At 37.5% G+C, this 17571-nt stretch overlaps 1 protein-coding gene across 9 annotated transcripts in view; it reads right to left on the minus strand.

The window, feature by feature from the left end:
• Positions 1-17571, minus strand: part of STARD13 (StAR related lipid transfer domain containing 13) — a 116378-nt gene that overhangs the window by 41800 nt on the left and 57007 nt on the right. For 3 of the 9 annotated variants that reach the window (XM_058185163.1, XM_058185162.1, XM_058185160.1), the window contains exon 1: positions 10884-11048. The exons of the other annotated variants lie outside the window; for them this stretch is intronic. The gene's annotated coding sequence lies outside the window, so the exon portion shown is untranslated. Of the gene's footprint in view, positions 1-10883; positions 11049-17571 lie in introns of those variants that run through there. 9 annotated transcript variants of the gene reach the window in all.

The following is a 17571-nucleotide window of genomic DNA, read 5'->3' on the forward strand; positions in this document are numbered from 1 at the left end:
AGTGGTAGGTTTTAAATTTTTTTACTACCAGTTCTGTGGGTGTGGCTTGGTGGGTGTGGCATGGTGGGCGTGGCAGGGGAAGGATACTGTAAAATCTCCATTCCCACCCCACTCCAGGGGAAAGTTACTGCAAAATCCCTCTTCATGTCCCACTCCAGGGGAAGGTTGCTGCAAAATCCCCATTCCTTTCCCACTCCAGGGGAAGGATACTGCAAAATCCCCATTTCCTCCTGATCAGCAGGGACTTGGGAGGCAGAGAATAGATGGGGGCGGGGCCAGTCAAAAATTTTACTACTGGTTCTCCGAACTACTCAAAATTTCCGCTCCGGTTCTCCAGAACTGGTCAGAACCTGCTATATCCACCTCTGCTATACAAGATGGATAAAATATGATAAATATTTTTAATACAAGTAGGAAATGTTCTAGATTAAAGAAGACAGCTAAGGAGAGCTAAGATGTGATATACTATTAAAAAGGATTTCAACTGGACAAGTACATTGTATTAATACATGATGATACAGAAAAAGATTGGTAACATGAACTACAAAGAATGTTAACATAAAATGTGTATTACCTTATCATGCTACATAAGCGTATACAATTTATGTAAAATCTCTTTAGATATAACAGTCACAAATATGAAGAAAATAGTTGAATAATTTAAGGTTAACTTAAATTTCATTTTCTTGTGCAACTAATGTTTTGATCCCCTATAAACACAGAAGAACAAAGAATCTGTTCCATTTGGTGTCTAAATGGAATAAAATATCCACTAGGTACCAATTTTACTTGGATGCAGTAAAGTTATAGTAAACCACATATGCTTCTTTGCCTCTACAGAAATTTAATTTCAAAATACTACGTACAAAATCTATGAAAATCACACAATTATTTGCCTTAATAGCATTCTTTAATATGTGTGTGTGCATGCGCGTGCATACACACACAAACTCACATATACACAAACACATACAAAATTCTACTCATAACAAAATACAGATTTGTAACCTGGCCGTAAACTAGAATTGAATGCATATTATCATGAAGTACTGTATAATGTTGAGAATGAACACATGGGTATTAAACTGGATCAACTATAAAAAATTGAGATTAGCGCAAATGGATTTTGTGTTCACAATCAGATTCCCAAACTCTTGATTTGTATTTCACCTACCGGAATATGAATGTCCTGGCTGCCAGCTAGTAGTTTGCATTAAATCTGATGAGTCATGCAAGTTATGCTGTATATCCTTGGTTTAAACAACCATTTAATAACTTTTCTGTTCAAAATTTATTCCCAGTAGGAAGAAAGAAAAAGAAAAATTCCAAACATGTGGATTTTTTAAACAGCACTACTGGGAAAGAAGCAAGATGACCCCAGTAACTTTGTCCAGATGCTATGCAATGGAAAAGATATTGGAACAAGCTGATTCTGTCTACAGCCCTTTGTGTATCTAAGGATTAATGAGCAACCTGGAGGAGATGACAACCTTAGGTACAGCCTCAGACCAATAACCTTCAAATGGCTGTTAATTCCCGGAAAGTAATATGTGGCAAGGTTATTAAAGCAGTTGTAATGGAGCTTGAGGAAGAGGCCATGGAAAACTGTACAGACTATAGACAGGGCATCTTCATTTATGAGATGACAAAATTTCCTTACTAGAAAAATACTCTCCAGACTTTTCAGTTGGATTCCTGAAATGATTACTCAAGCAAGATGTTTAAATTTCTTATAAACAGTAGCTAAATTAGGGATTTGGGATGAAGACCAAGTACAGTAAATTATTCTTTTTGAGTGTGTTATTATAGCACTCAGCTTCATAAAATAAATTAAAGTGAATTAAAATTGTCGAGATGATACTGTTGAAGCCCACATGAGACTTTCCAAATATGTTAAGGCTGCAAATTCCTAACACGGATTTAGGGACATGTGGCCCCCAAAGCCTTTATTAAGCACCAAATTAGGAACTGTCTCTCAAAAATTCTAGCCATGGTGACCAGGGATTTTAAATTTAGGTATCTTAACACCATAAGATTAGAGAAAATGCTATTCAGTTTAGGAACAGTATTATATTTGAATAATATTTTATATTTTTACTAATAAATAAGTAGAGGGTGTTGGTGAGGGAGGGATGATCACTGATTCTCCCTTGTGGAATGGAATGAATGTTCTTATATGAAGAACTATGAGGTTTAGGCTTTCCATCACTATAGTTATATATTTACATGAAAGTACAGGTAGTCCTCGACTTATGACCACAATTGAACTCAAAATTTCTGTTGCTAAGCAACACAGTTGTTAGGCGAGTTATGCCCCATTTTACAACCTTTCTTGCCACAATTGTTAAGTGACACACTGCAGTAGTTAAAATTAGCAATTGTTAAGTAATCTGGTTTACCTATTGACTTTGCTTGCCAGAAGGTCACAAAAGGGGATCCCATGACCCCAGGACACTACAACTGTCATAAATTTGAATCAAAATTCAGCATTTGAATTTTTCAGTAAAATCATGGAGATGTGGCAACGGGCATTGGTGTGAAAAATGGTCATAAGTCAACTTTTTTCAGTGCCATTGTAATTGTAAATGGTCACTAAATGAACTGTGGTAAGTCAATGACGACCTGTATGTGTTGGTTCAGAATGAGGTATGATTGGTAATCTCAGTTCTACATTTCTACCTTAGTTTTGACTGGAAATGCTGTCAAAGTCTTGATCCTGTCTCTACAGGTTATGTGGACTTGTATGGGGCAAAACAGATGGAAGTTAAATTTGTCTACAAACTATCTAGCTCTTTATTACTCTGGTTTTCACTGTGGATGGGTGTCACTGCCTGGAAGGAGTAGGTCTGTTGCTTGCATACTTTCTGGCTTCATGGCTATGCTAGATTTGCAGATGTAGCTCTGGCCAAAGGACTCTTCTCCCAGGCATTTGATAAAGTAAACCAGAGTCTACTTCTTGGTAAGATGGAACAATGTGGGATAGACAGTACCATCACAAGATAGATTTACAGGTAGCTGACCAATCACACTCAGCATATAGTCCTAATGTAACTACATCTATATGGAGGGAAGCATGCAGAGGGTATCTCAAACTTGTACCATGAGTCCAGTGTTCTTCAATATCTTCATAAATGACTTAGATGAGGGGATCGAAGGGACATTCATCAAATTTGCAAATGATACGAAGCTGGGGGGCGGGATTACTAACCCTTTGGAAGACAGACTCAAGATTGAGAAGGATCTTGACAGACTTGAGCATCTGGTCTTAACCAACAAGATGTAGTTCAGTGGTGAGAAAAATAAGGTTCTGCTCTTAGTCAGGAAAATCCATATGCTCAGGTACAGGGTAGGTAGTATTTGACTCAACAGTAGTACCTGTGAGAGGGATCTAGGTGTCCTGGTGGACCAGCGCTTGAATCAACGATGTGTTGCTACTGTCAAAAAAAGCCAACACAATCCTAGGCTGTATTATCAAGATCACAGGAAGTGATATTATTGCTCTATACTGCACTAAGGGACATGGTGGCTCAGTGGCTAAGATGCTGAGCTTGTCGATTGAAAGGTCGGCAGTTCAGTGGTTCCAATCTCTAGTGCCACGTAATGGGGTGAGCTCCCGTTACTTATCCCAGCTTCTGTCAACCTAGCAGTTTAAAAGCAGATAAAAAACGCAAGTAGAAAAATAGGGACCACTTTGGTGGGAAGGTAACAATGTTCCATGTGCCTTTGCTGTTTAGTCATGCCAGCCACATGACCACAGAGACATCTTCGGACAGTGCTGTCTTGTCAGCTTTGAAACAGAGATGAACACTGCCCCCTAGAGTTGGGAACAACAAGCACATATGTGCGAGGAGAACCTTTGCCTTTTATACTGTACTAGTGAGCCCACATTTGGAATAGTGCATCCAGTTCTGTCACTACAATACCAGAAAGATTCTGGAACCCTAGAAAAAGTATGGTACAACTTTCTTGTACAAAAGTTGAGATTTTGTTTCCTTCTCTTACATGTACGTTTTTATTCCTAAATTATATTATAGAAATGTTCAGCTGATGAAGGGTAGGATTTTAAGACATATTAAGTCAAAATACACCACTTATGGATTTCATTAACTATGCATGTGTTGGAAAAGCAGGAGAAGCAAAAATAGGTCAGATTAAATAGCACATATTAAGAACTGTTGTTGCTTGCTATCTGGGAATCTGAAAAGAAAAAGGGGTGTGCAGATCCCAAAAGTTGAAACATAATGGAAAAAAAGAATAACACAGCAGATGGTTACCAAGACTATGACTGACTATCTTGAGGACAGCCAATACAAAAGAAGATTCTTTTGAAGACTTAAGAAGGTGCCATTTCATTACACTTGCTCAATAATGTCCATAGAGACTTGTCTAAATGTGAAGGGATAATTTTTGTATAGTTTTCTCACTAGGGGAACCAGTTGTTCATCTCTTTTTATCCAAGCAATTTCAAATTATAGTCCCTGATGGGCATGAGAAACCGCTTGATAGAACCACAGTCTCTATAATGACATATTTGTCTCCCTCTCGGTTGCTGCATGCATTTTTTTTTCTGAATGGTATCCATAAAAGCAAACTCTAAATACCAAATGCTTCTCACAGGAAGTACATAATTCCACACCGAAGGCATAAAATGAAATTAATGTGCATGTTGTACTACTGTTTTTGCAGTTCAGCAAAACACTGAAAATACAACACTGTTATATTTAATTCCAGGTGTGTATTCAGACACATGCATACAAATTCACGTGCACACACAGTTATGCTATCGGTAGAACTGTTGCTTCACTCACATATTTTCCTTGGGTTGATAATCCTCTTCATTTCATATCCATTTTTTTAATACTAAGGAACGCTTTCCTCCTCTTAAAGTAACTTACAAAATATAACACACACAAACACAAACACACACACACACACACACACACACATATATATATGTAGGTCTTTGGTTATATATACCTCAGAACACACACACACACACACACACACACACACACACATAATCTACCTTTTGAAGTTCAAGTACCAAATTGAAGGCCACATCAGAAAGGATACATGTGCAAAAGCAATATATTAAATCAAGCAGCAACCAAACCAGATTTATATTTTCAAATGTCAGCATAGCAGAACAAAAATAAAGGAGAAAGCTTTTTTAGGTTTTCAGGATTATCCAAACTTTAAGACCTCCTTTCTATATTATCACTAATCATATGTAACTGGCTCTTATGAAAGGGATGTAACATTTGAGTTGATTTGTTGAAAGCAAAGGACCATAGCAAGAACACGGAAAATATATAATACAGAATGACCCATTTAAATAATTTGCCTTGAACAAATTTAATTATTAATCAAAAATAGCTTGTATATTGTTGTGATGACGCTACATATTTTCATATTTGGTGGATTTGCAAGAAAATCAAGGCCTTTTGGATAAGAATTTGGTGGATTATTCAAAATGTCCTGAAGAAGAAGATAAAGTTCGTGCCGCAATTTTTCCTTTTGGGAATTATAACGGATTGTACAGTGACTGAGATTAAATTGATTTTGAATTTAATAACAGCAGCAAGGCTGTTGATTGGACAATATTGGAAGAAAAAAGAGTTACCTACAATAGAAGAATGGATATTTAAAGTTACTAACTTGGCTGAGATGGCTAAAATCTCAGCCTTTTTGAAAGACAATACACAGGAAAGATATTTAATTGAATGGAAAAAATGGATTGATTATTTACAAAACAGATATCAGATTAAGAGATATCAGATTGCCTTTGAATAATTAGGATGTATTATTTTATATAATGGGGGGGCTAGGAAATGAAAAGATTTGGATGAAGTTAATTGGATTAGAAGGGAAAATTTTATTCTATGTTTGGTTTATGTATAACAATACCTTGTGATTGACCCGGGAAGCCGGGGGTGGGGGGTGAAGGGAGAGGGGAAGGGGGTTTTGCGGGGGGGGAAAAATGTTTTTGTTTGTTAAAACTTTTTCAATAAAAAAAATAGCTTGTATATTGGGTCTATCCATTTATTAGTTCTGGGCATATTCACATCCACACTGAAGTCCCTGAGCATCACTCAAAAAGCAAAGTGCAGTATTTTGCTAGAGAAAGTTTGTATATTCCTTAAAGGGAAGGCATATGACATACGAAGAGATGCTCCCTTAAGCATCATGGTTTCAAGCTTCAGAGGTAATAACCAACTACACGACTCTCTATCCCTGAATCTTAAATAAAAGTAGTTTTACTTTGTCTAGGTTTTATCTGTCTGAATGCTATATGATGATATCAAAGGCCAGTTGAATAAAGTGCTTATCTCCACTCCTGCCTCCAAGGACATAAAATCTGTTGAGATGGGTTAGCAGGAAGGAAAAAGAGAAGACCTATTTTTAATGGAACTTTAAAAGACATCATTATGTGTTAGCACTTCTTCATCACAATCCAATTAACACAGATTCTAAACACTGATCAACACCAGCTGTCTTGCCTAAAACTTGATGGAAAGAATATACTGAGCAGGTATGTACATATATTTTAGAACCTACTGTCAATCTATGGATGATTTTTCTCAGTGATTTTGTGTAGCTGTTAAAAACATATTTTTCCACTACCTATTCAGATCATTAAAAATGGTATCTGTTCTTTCTTCTTTATTTTACAGCGCAGTTCCAGAAAATGAAAAGACACAAGAAGAACTGGAAACAGTCATGGTTAGTGTTGAAAACTTGCCTTAAAACTGCTGAGAAACATGTAAGTCACTGCAACTAGGTAATTTTTAAAAACAATATTAGAAAGATTTTCATATATGGAAAATTATTTCAAAAGTCCCTGAAACATGTGAAATGGATTCTATATTCCATGCTTAGGATTTCTTTTAAAAAGAGAAGTGAAACAGAATTTGTGTATGAGCCTCATATATTAACCAAGGCACTATGCACATGTTAAAATACCCCAAATTTTAATATGCTTAGGTAAATTATGAAGTCCTTCTTGGCTGTACAGGCCTTGTAGAGTGTAGCAAAATAGTTTGCTTTGATCTTATGAATACAGTGTTTCTCTTTGTAGTTTAAGCAAATAATTTTGCTACACTACAGTAATCAGTTTGGGATCAACTTAATTGCTAACAGCATTGTTCACAAAACTAGTCGAAGGTGGAACTGAAAAGAACAAAGGCTACTGGACGTCATGATTAAAACCAAGTTACAGGATTATCAATCCAAAATATGGCATGTTTCTCACTTATAACAAAAAGTGGGCTAATCTATAGCTATTTATAGGACAATTAGACACTACGGAAGAGAAAGAAAGAGTGGTATTAGAACCAGAAAAGGGAAAATTTCGATCTTGTCCAAAATCTAGCAGTGATTCACACTGCTGAATAGTCCACACTTAAGTCAGTGCATCCTTAAATGGAAAAGGGATAGGAAGGAGATTCCTATGTGTATTAGGATTCACAGGTTTCACAGAGTGACATTCAGCATACAGTAGCAAGCTGAGAAAAAATCAAAATCAAAATACATTTATGGTAGAATATATGGGCACCCACTGAACAAAAAAGCAACTTTATGGGTGATGGCAGAAAATATACAACAGTTGGTAATTAAAAACAGAGAGCTAGGGTTAAGCTTACGCATGAATGTATTTGGGTTCAACCTTTATATTTTTTAAAAAAAAACCCAAATATGCATTCAAGAAATTAAGATGGAGCTGCTGTTTGTCCAGAAGCTGCAAGGTTTGGCTAGGGCCACTAGATCCCATCTGGGTTGGATCACCCTCCATCCTGGGATTCTTCTGGATTCATGGCTTCTGCTTGATCGTAGGTTTGAGGCTGTGGATAGGTAGTGGTTTCACAGCCTTGGCTGCTTTAAGCCAGTTTCAATCCTAACAACAGCCACTTACGTGCTTGACATTTGGCTTACTTCGGTGCATTCTAATATAGCTAGGAGGATTAAACATTCATTATATTTAAAAGTATTTTTGAAAGAAAACCAGGGCTGGGGTGAGGAGAAGGGGCTCTTTTCTTATCTTTGCAATTGTTCCATTATTTCCTTATTCCCTTACAAACGTATGCAAAGTGTCTTAGAGCCTCATTCAAATTTATGTAGTTGCTATGAAACCGAGTGTTAATTTAAAATTTAAAATAAAAAAATCTAATCTCTCTGCCTTTGAATACACAAGCATCTTATTTAATTAGCAAGAAAATAAATATATAAATATATATATATATATATCACACAGTGCCTGTTGATTCAACGCTGAAAAATGCTTCAAATGGATTCCGGTAACATCAAAGTCAGGCAGGTGGAAATAGCCAATGCACAGCAAACATCAGCCTCAGCAGATGACAAATAATCAAACAAGGAGGCCATGAGAAGGGAACAAAAGACCTCAAAGCAACTATGATCACAAGGTCAGACTGACAGCACAACAGAAGAAAAGTCATTAAAATGGTTCTCCCAATGAAGTATAACCAGTGTGTACCTTAATGATTGCCAAGATCTTGCTATTATACCAATACATGGTTTTTGCTAAATATACCATGCAGATCCTACTAGCAAATTCCATGTGTGATGTCCCACCTAGCCCTCCAAGAGAGTTATTAGTGGTGATTATTATGATACAACTACTTCAGCTTCAACCATAACAATACAAAGCAAATAACAGATACAAACTCAAGGTACACTGCTCCAAACTCGATTGCAAAAAATATGACTTCAGCAACAGAGTGGTCAATGCCTGGAATGCACTACCTGATTCTGTAGTTTCTTCCCCAAACCCCTAAAACTTTAAGCTTAAACTGTCTACTGTTGACCTCATCCCATTCCTAAGAGGTCTGTAAGGGACGCGCATAAATGCACCTGCGTGCCTACTGTCCCTGTCCTAATATTCCTTTTTACTTACTCTTTTCATGTATCCAAATTATGTTTATACTTTTATCTGTAATCTTATATATGGTTGACAAAATCAATCAATCAATCAATCAATCAATCATATTCTGTCATAAGGAACATAAAGATTTGGGGAAGTTCTAAACGATGGACTCCCAGCACTACTACTAGAACCATTATATCTTTTCCTCCTGAATAAATTCCCTGGCAGGGGGTGGGTGGGAGTAGGGGTGGGGAGGCATAGAATAAGAGCAAGAACACAAGAGGATTACAATTTAAAGAAAATATCATCAGAGACTTCTTTGCTGGCAGTAACTGTCGTCCTCAGCAGATGTTCCCTTACACAATTGCAGCTATAGATATCAAATGAAGATTCCTACATAAACTGCCTTGAGCTCATCGAGGAGATGTAGGATACAAATAAATACTCTGAAAATGAGAGACTTAATTTGCATGGCAAGGACACATATTACATAATCACTCCATCAATTCAGTAATTCCCTTTTTCCACTGTCCTTGGCAGCAAGATCTTCCCTAATCGTAAAGAAAACTTTTAAATAAAAATGATGGTAACAAGAATAGGTCCTCTGAATCAACAATTACTCAGCTGAAAAACTAGTATTTTATAGTTAAGAAGCCACTGGGCAGAACTATAACTGTCAAGAATAATACATACATCTGCCAAAACTTTAAAAGGAGAGGGCATCAAGAATCCTGGGCAGAATCCAACCTACTCTGCCTCTACTATTGATAACTGAATAGTACCTAGGTCATGATGTTGCCTCTTTCCTAATTTACATCCTCCCCCGTTGGTAAGGACAGACTCCCATCCCCCTAAATTACTGACATCAATCAGCAGGGAGTTTTGTAAAATGCATAAACCAGTCATTTTCCAAACTCTACCAGAAGATAAATGATTCCAGATGTTGGACTAAAGCCATTTTCCCACACATGCTACAATGTTTTGTTATCCATATTGGGTTATAATGTCTGGTGTGTGTGTGTGAGAGAGAGACAGACAGAGAAAGAAAGAGAGAGAGAGAATGCGATTGTGTATAATTCAAAGAGTTAACAGCTAAAGCTTCCACTTCTGGCTAAGAGCAAACGGTGTTTTAAAAGTAGAATGGTAAAAGTTCAATTGCGGTACAAAGAGTGGTAGAACTGATTGATGCCAAGCAACTCAGTTTCTAGGATCTTGTACAGAGTAACAACAGCAAAACTGCTCATCTCCTGCTTCCTATTAATATTTCTACAAATTAGAAAATGGATCACTTCCAAAGTTACAGAATAAATTAGAACTCAGTTCATGTCATTCCCAGCTCACAACTTCTATTAAAATAAAAACGTCAGTCAACTTAAAACTTTGTTGAAGATACAGATCCTTTCCCTCGCCACCCTGAAACTCCCAAGTCGAAAGATATTGACTCTTCCTAAAGTTGGATGCAGATGAAGATTATTCTAGGATTGAAGTAAAAACACATTTAACTTTTCTTTTATGTACCAAAGTTATAACTTTCAATGAATATACAGAAAATAAAAAAGAACAATCAAATGCATTTTGAAATCAGTAATTTCTTTCCATTATTCTGATATAAGTAAAGGAGTCAGGGGAATAATTCCTGCTTTTAACTTATTCTGGCTAGGTAGAATACATTTTCTCTTAGCAATACATAGTTCCTTCCATTTGTTCACATCCATAGCAGTAAACCATATATAGTGGATTAATTTTTAATGGTAGTTTGACAAATTCTAAAACCTAGTAGAGAAAATAGCACTTTAAAAAACAACAAAACTACTGAAAAAAATTGAAAAATGAACAATTTGAAAGCTCATTTACAATTTTTTCAAATAAGCAACTGCATGATAAGCTTGATTGCCTATCTCGCATTCAACTAAAACCATTAACACTCTCTAATCGGAAGAGCAAATGGAGATAGTTAGCATAGTAATAACCACGTACATATTGGAGGAAGCAGACTTACTTTGTGCAAAAATATCTTAAGGCTCGGCTAGAAATATCATTTCTTCTACTGCTTACTGAGAAGTGTTCAATCTGACAGAAGGTTTCACTTTGCCACTGAGCATTTTCTCTTGCTTATCTCTGCCAGCTATTATTTCCACAAGGCTCTTTGCAGGACTGTGCTCTACATCTTTTCTGAACTAATCAATGCCTCTCTTGGCTTTGGCTGGTTTCTAGTCCCGCCTCCTGTTCTTGTATAAATGAAAATTCACAGCTGGATTGTCTGTAAACCATTTCTCTTACCATGAGCTCCACTGGGTAAATTGTGCAATCAGGCCATGAAGCAACCCGCTGGAAAAACAATCACTCATCTTAATGAGGTACATATAAAAGCCAACCAATCATGAATACTGATATCTAATGACTAGAAAGCTATGACCTTCAAGCCTGTCAGGCACAAGTAACCAGAGCAACACAGTGATGGGTCCAAGTTGACTACTTTATTATATTCTACCTATAATATAAGAACCTCCCCAAACTGCTTGCCTTCTCTTGAGAACAAATAGATAAAGTTCCATGGAATGTGTCGGTCCTAGGTCTCTTGTGGCTATGCAACAATTCAAAGCTCAGTTCCAGCCTTGGCCCGGCTGGTAGTTTTCCAACAAAGCTTGAAGGGCTTATCAAGATTATCCAAGCCCTGCTTAACCTTATACAACTAAGTGGCAAACCAAATAATGAATTTTTATATTAAGTTGATTTAAAATAAATTTACATGTGCAAATATAATAAAAGCAATCCCTTGTTTCCATTTTCCACTCCTGTAGAAATCATGAATCTGTTTCTGGAATCATTGCTGTATTAGATAAGGATGAATAAACTGAAGTTTGAGTCAGTTAAACTGGAAATTGGATTATATTATGAGCGCAGAATAGGTATAGAACTTGTCCAGGGCTGGATACATTCCTATTGGATGAATTCATTATCAATCTGATATTTGAATGTTCAAATGGCAATAGTTGGTAGAAGTGATTTTTAATCAAAACTTCACTTTTTATGTTAGTGGATCTCATCTCAGAAGAAATCAGACATCTCAGGCATCCATGGATTAGTTAGTCATGATTAAATTAGTTTCTCTATGTACGGCAGACCTGAAATGTGTTTATCAATATTATAATTAAACCCAGCTGAACAGTTAAGTATTTTAACGTATCAGCCTTTTTAGTTGCCAAATTTGTTTCTGGATTCTAGATTCTGGATTCAATTCAAGGTACTGACTTTAACGATGAACGTTTAAAACTATCATGGACCAGAATATCTCAAGAGATACTTCTTCCACATTATTTGACACAACAACTAAGTTTGTGTCTGCTTTGATTTTTCACTATGATTTTTCCCATTATCAGAAATATAGAGAATATGTACTTGATAGGTCATAATGAAAACATTGGAAATTGCTCTTAAATATGCCTACTCATCTCCAATGCTTTTTTAAAAGATAGGCATCAAAGACTGTGTTATTCCAGTCAGCTTTTATAGAAGAAATAGGAACTTCCTCAATTTTTTCTGAATTATAATTCACAGGATTCCTTACTATTGGAAGTCCTGACTGGAGACTATGAACTTGGGTTCAGCAAGAAGTACATGTAAAACATTTGAAAGGGGCACCTTCAGAGGTGGGTTTCAGCAGGTTCTGGCCAGTTCTGGAGAACTGGTAGTGGAAATTTTGAGTAGTTTGGAGAACTGGTAGTAAAAATTCTGACTGGCCCTGCCCCCATCTATTCTCTGCTTCCCAAGGCCCAGCTGATCGGGAGGAAATGGGGATTTTGCAGTAACCTTCCCCTGGATTGGAGAGGTAATGTAGATTTTACAGTATCCTTCCCCTGCCACGCCCACCAAGCCACGCCCACCAAGCCATGCCATGCCCACCAAGCCACGTCCACAGAACTGGTAATAAAAAAATTTGAAACCCACCAGTGGGCACTTTATAGGTACATTGCCATAGCAAAGCATATCCTCAGAAACCATCAAGTAGAGATATTTGCACAGTTGCTTCTAAGGGTGCCTCACATTGTGTCAGCTTGGATGTGCATATACACACCCTTCTTCCACCAGAACTGCCAGTGAAACAAGGTGTCTGTGTGTTCACCTACAGGTTCTTCTCGGTCTACAACTATTCATTTAGTGATCGTTCAAAGTTCCAATGGCAATGGCAAAAATCTGACGTGACCGTTTTCACACTTACGACCGTTGTAGCCAGATTCACTTAACAATCGTGCAATTCATTTGACAACTGCGGTGATTTGCTTTACAACTGTCTTGCTTGGCAATGGAAATTTTGGGTTCAATTGTGGTGATAAGTCAAGACCTGTCTGTATTAGTTTAGAGACCCTTTAAAGCAGACATGGGAGTCTTTCAGAGCAGGGGTCTCCAAGCTTTGCTGGCTGAGGAATTCTGGGAGTTGGAGTCCACAAGTCTTAAAGTTGCCAAGGTTGGAGACTCCTGTTTCAGAGAATGCAGTGCTTTAACAGTTCAAAGGGGGTGGGAAATTCCACTCAGTGCAAAAATGCTTTCTAAAGAGCAGTTTTCAAATGCTTTGTACAGCCCTATTTCCTACCTTTATTTTTTGGCCTACCAATTTAAAACTTCTGATGCTGTAAAACTATTTAAACTTTTTAGGTTGGTCTCTGGCATTGTTGTTCTTTTTATTCTGATTGTTTTTTTTTAAAAAAAAGTTTGTAAACCAATGTGAGATTTGGTAGGCAGAAAATGCAGGCTACGAATTAGAATACTAAATAGTGAAGTACATATTCTTTGTACCTTTTAACTCAATTCAAAATCCATCCCTGAAATATTTAGTTATGGGATTTGAGTAATATGGCTGAGAAAACAATGGAGGCCCCCCGTACAAAAAGAATGTGCATAAACATATTATAGTAATCAAACAATTACTGTATTTTAATTTGTGTGCAAATTAGGGCATTCTAAAAATGCAAAACAAATTAGTTTCTCCCCATACCCTATTAGGGGTGAGTTTGATTATTCTCTCTGCCTTTAACCATTTTCTGGATGCTTTATAAACCTTGCAAGAATATGTATATAGTATTGGGTACAGAAATATAACAAGGAAAATAGCCCAAAGCATAATTGGAGCAAGTGGGTAGCAGCTATTTGGAAATGATCTTGAACTTATGAAGCAATAAAACAAAGACTAAAAGAAGTCCGAAAGAGATTAGCATTTATCTGTATTGACAGATGCAGCTGTTTTTTAGAGTTAGGTGTGCATGTATGATAAAAGTGATGAACCAAACCTCAATCAGTCAGGACCAAATTGAAAAAACAAAACTTCCAAACAACCTTAGATATTTCACTAAGCATCCCAAGATTACTGATTTCCCAATTGCTTTTAGCATATAAAGTGTTATTGTCTTCCTCAAATTGCCAACATTTCTTATCAAAAATGGATTTGTAACTCTTGTAAGCAAAGCCTTATGTCTTATGCTTAAGGATATTTACCCATGTAATAGGGCTGTATTAATATTATCCTTCTTATCTTTCCTATTACCTTCTCCTATTGGTATCTTATGATTATATCACTTTGTTGTTTATATGTACACCAAGAGCTTATGCACTGGAGACAAATTCCTTGTGTGTCCAATCATACTTGGCCATATAAAGAATAAAGAATTAGAACAAGGCAAATGGGAGCTACACCATTCTGCTTGCCATGAAAATTTAAATATATTCATGTATGTTTTAATTGTATATTTTATTTTCTTTCTTTTAGTTGCTTTGTTTATGTTATTTGTTAAAGAAATAAGCAATTTTGTTGGTATTTGTTTATCCAGGAGTAAGTGGATAAACTCCAACATGAGTCTGAAAGCTCAGAGGAGTAAATCTCTGGTCCTGGTGACTGATCCAGATTGGATCCTGCAAGAAAAGACGATGTTAAATAATGAAATGTTTTGTGACTCTTGTATAACTTTATTAAAATTTTAAAAAGGAAAATAAAAACTATCAAGAACTAATATTTAGAGTAAAAAGAGAAGAAACAAATAAGGAAATAAGAAAGAACATAACCAAAAGTTGAGAGAGAGAGACAGAGCGCACATGCTTGGTGCGCAGGGTGCATGCACAGCCAGCAAACCGGTAGCAAACCAGTTCAGATTTCACCCCTGCATAGACGCACACAAAACCAGTTTGGTGTAATGATTAAGATGCTGGCCTAGAAACCAGGAGACTGTGAATTCTAGTCCTGACTAGGCATGACAGCTGTCTGGGTGACTTTGAGCCAGTCACTCTCTTTCAATCCAGCACATTTCACAGGGTTGCTGTGGGGAAAATAGGAGGAGGAAACAATATTAAATGTTAGCTGCCTTGAGTTACTTATGAAGCTGCCCAGAATCACTTTCAATGGTGAGAGGGGTTGTGTTCTGTCCTCCTTCGCCTCCGTCCAAGTGATGGCTTAATTAGCCGGCACTATCAGCTCTAGCAGCAGAATAGCCAGCGTCTGCCAAGAGCCTCCGTTATCTTCCATGATGCTGGTGAGTCACTCAGGAACAGACTTCAGCTCTTAGTTATTCAATGGATTTGCTTGTTACAAAGATACACAGCAGCTCTTTTATATCCTTTTACATCCTATGGGGTGTGGCTCCATGACTCAGCACTTCCTAGGCTTGCCCCACCCCTGCTTTTTTTTGTTCCCTCCTCTCCTGCCTACAAAACCTAGGGTCCAACCAAGCCTGATTGCCGTCAGCTGGATCTGAAGGCGTGGCCTGGGGGGGGAAAGAGTCAGGGGACGGAGGCCTCGTTATTTCTTCCACCTGGCCTGCTTCTGGCTCCTGGAGCTGAGCCAGGGAAGCCGGTGCTCCCAAGGTAAGTCCTGACGGCCCTTCCCCCACACTGTCCAAGTCACTTTCTGGCAGCAGGCCCGGCTCCAAGTCACTTTCTGGCAGGAGGGCCGGCTCGGGGGGCGCAGACACAACAGGTTGCAAATACATTTAATAAATAAAATAAAGTAATTAATGTGGAATAAAAAAAAGTCAGATTTCCAGTTAACATTAAACTTATCTCTATTTACTTAGCACTACACAAATGTCTGGTTAAAGCTGTCAATCTGACCATCTCAACAAGTTCTATCATCTTCATCATCAATTCTTCTATTATGGGTAAAGTTGAATCTTTCTACCTGAGTGCATATTCTTGCTGAAGTTGTCATATACAAAAACAAAGTTCCATAAATTTTTTCTCCACAGCGGTTTATCCATCAGCTCCAAAAGAAAAGTCTCCGTTTTCAGGAATATATTAATCTTTAAAATATTTTGTATTATTATATGTAACTGAGTCCAAAATCCTCTGATCCTAAAAATCAGTGTGGGCGAACCTTTTTGGCACTGAGTGCCGAAATGGGAGCGCATGTGTGCACATGCACGTGTGCTGGAAACCGGAAGAGCAGTCACCTGATGCGCATGCGTGTGCCGGGTGACTACTCTTCCGGTTTTTGGTGCATGCGTGCTCACAGGTCACCTGGTCTTCCGGTTTCTGGTGTGCATGTGCGCACGAAGACCAGCTGGCTGGTGCACATGTGCATGCTGGAAACTGGAAGAACAGCTGTTTGGTGCGCATGCACACCAGGCAGCTACTCTTCCGGTTTCCGGCATTCCTGCGTGTATGAAGACCAGCTGGCCGCTGCGCCAGAACCTGGAAGAGCAACGGGCAACGGATCGCATGCCCGGAGAGTGTGCCACTTCCGGCACGCGTGACATAGGTTTGCCATCACAGCTATAAATGTTGCTTTATGCTATTATGGATATGCCTGATGATTACACAATCATTTCTGAGATTATCTAAGTTACAAAATCATGCAGCCACTCTGCATTTTAAACCATTTAAATCAGGACTGTAGGAAAAGTGCAATTTTGCTTATGACTTGGGGAAAACATTAACTTCTTGTAGAAAGGGAAAATATAATTTCAATGTAAAAATTTAACAAACCAAGCACTTGTAACTGTACCCAGTTCATATAAAGAAACAGGCAGAAGTGAGCAACATCACTACCACTTTCAAGTCCAAGGTGACCTATATGACGATGATGGGTTTGTTGTCCCCATGACCTTATTTCCTTTTGTGTTTAGAGGTGCTCATTCTAAAGAATCCCAATCTTTGCCCTGATAATATTGCAGACTATTAGATTTTTATCCTGCAGACATCCTATACAGACATTCCCCAAACCAGTCCTAGCTGCACCACAAGGAACAACTTAACTGATGCTGTTTGATTCAACCATTAGAAAATGAGAACATAATTTTAAATGTTCCAGACAAAGACAGAAGAACATCTTTTCCAGATGCCATCTTTATTTTTCTACAGTTGAAAATGTATTTTTTTAAAAATTGGCCTAAATAAGATTATTACCAGTTCTTTTTCTCTGCAGAGCAAGACTAACATTAAGAATATATAATTTTATTTAATCAGCAGAACTGAAAAGCAATGAAAGAGATTTAAGAAAAACAGATGAGTTAAAGTCAAGATTAAGTATGGGCAAAACCATGTCTGAATGCCCGCAGTCTGAAAAGTGACAATAGGTCAAAGATCTGTGCAGTTCTATATCATACCCACTAGAGACCATGATTTTCAGAAGTATTACATAACAAGTTCAGTTTAAAAACTAAAGCATTATTTTATTATTTCACAGTCATTTTTATTTCCTAATT

This window comes from Ahaetulla prasina, chromosome 5 (genome assembly GCF_028640845.1).
Source record: "Ahaetulla prasina isolate Xishuangbanna chromosome 5, ASM2864084v1, whole genome shotgun sequence".
NCBI classification, from domain to species: domain Eukaryota; kingdom Metazoa; phylum Chordata; class Lepidosauria; order Squamata; family Colubridae; genus Ahaetulla; species Ahaetulla prasina.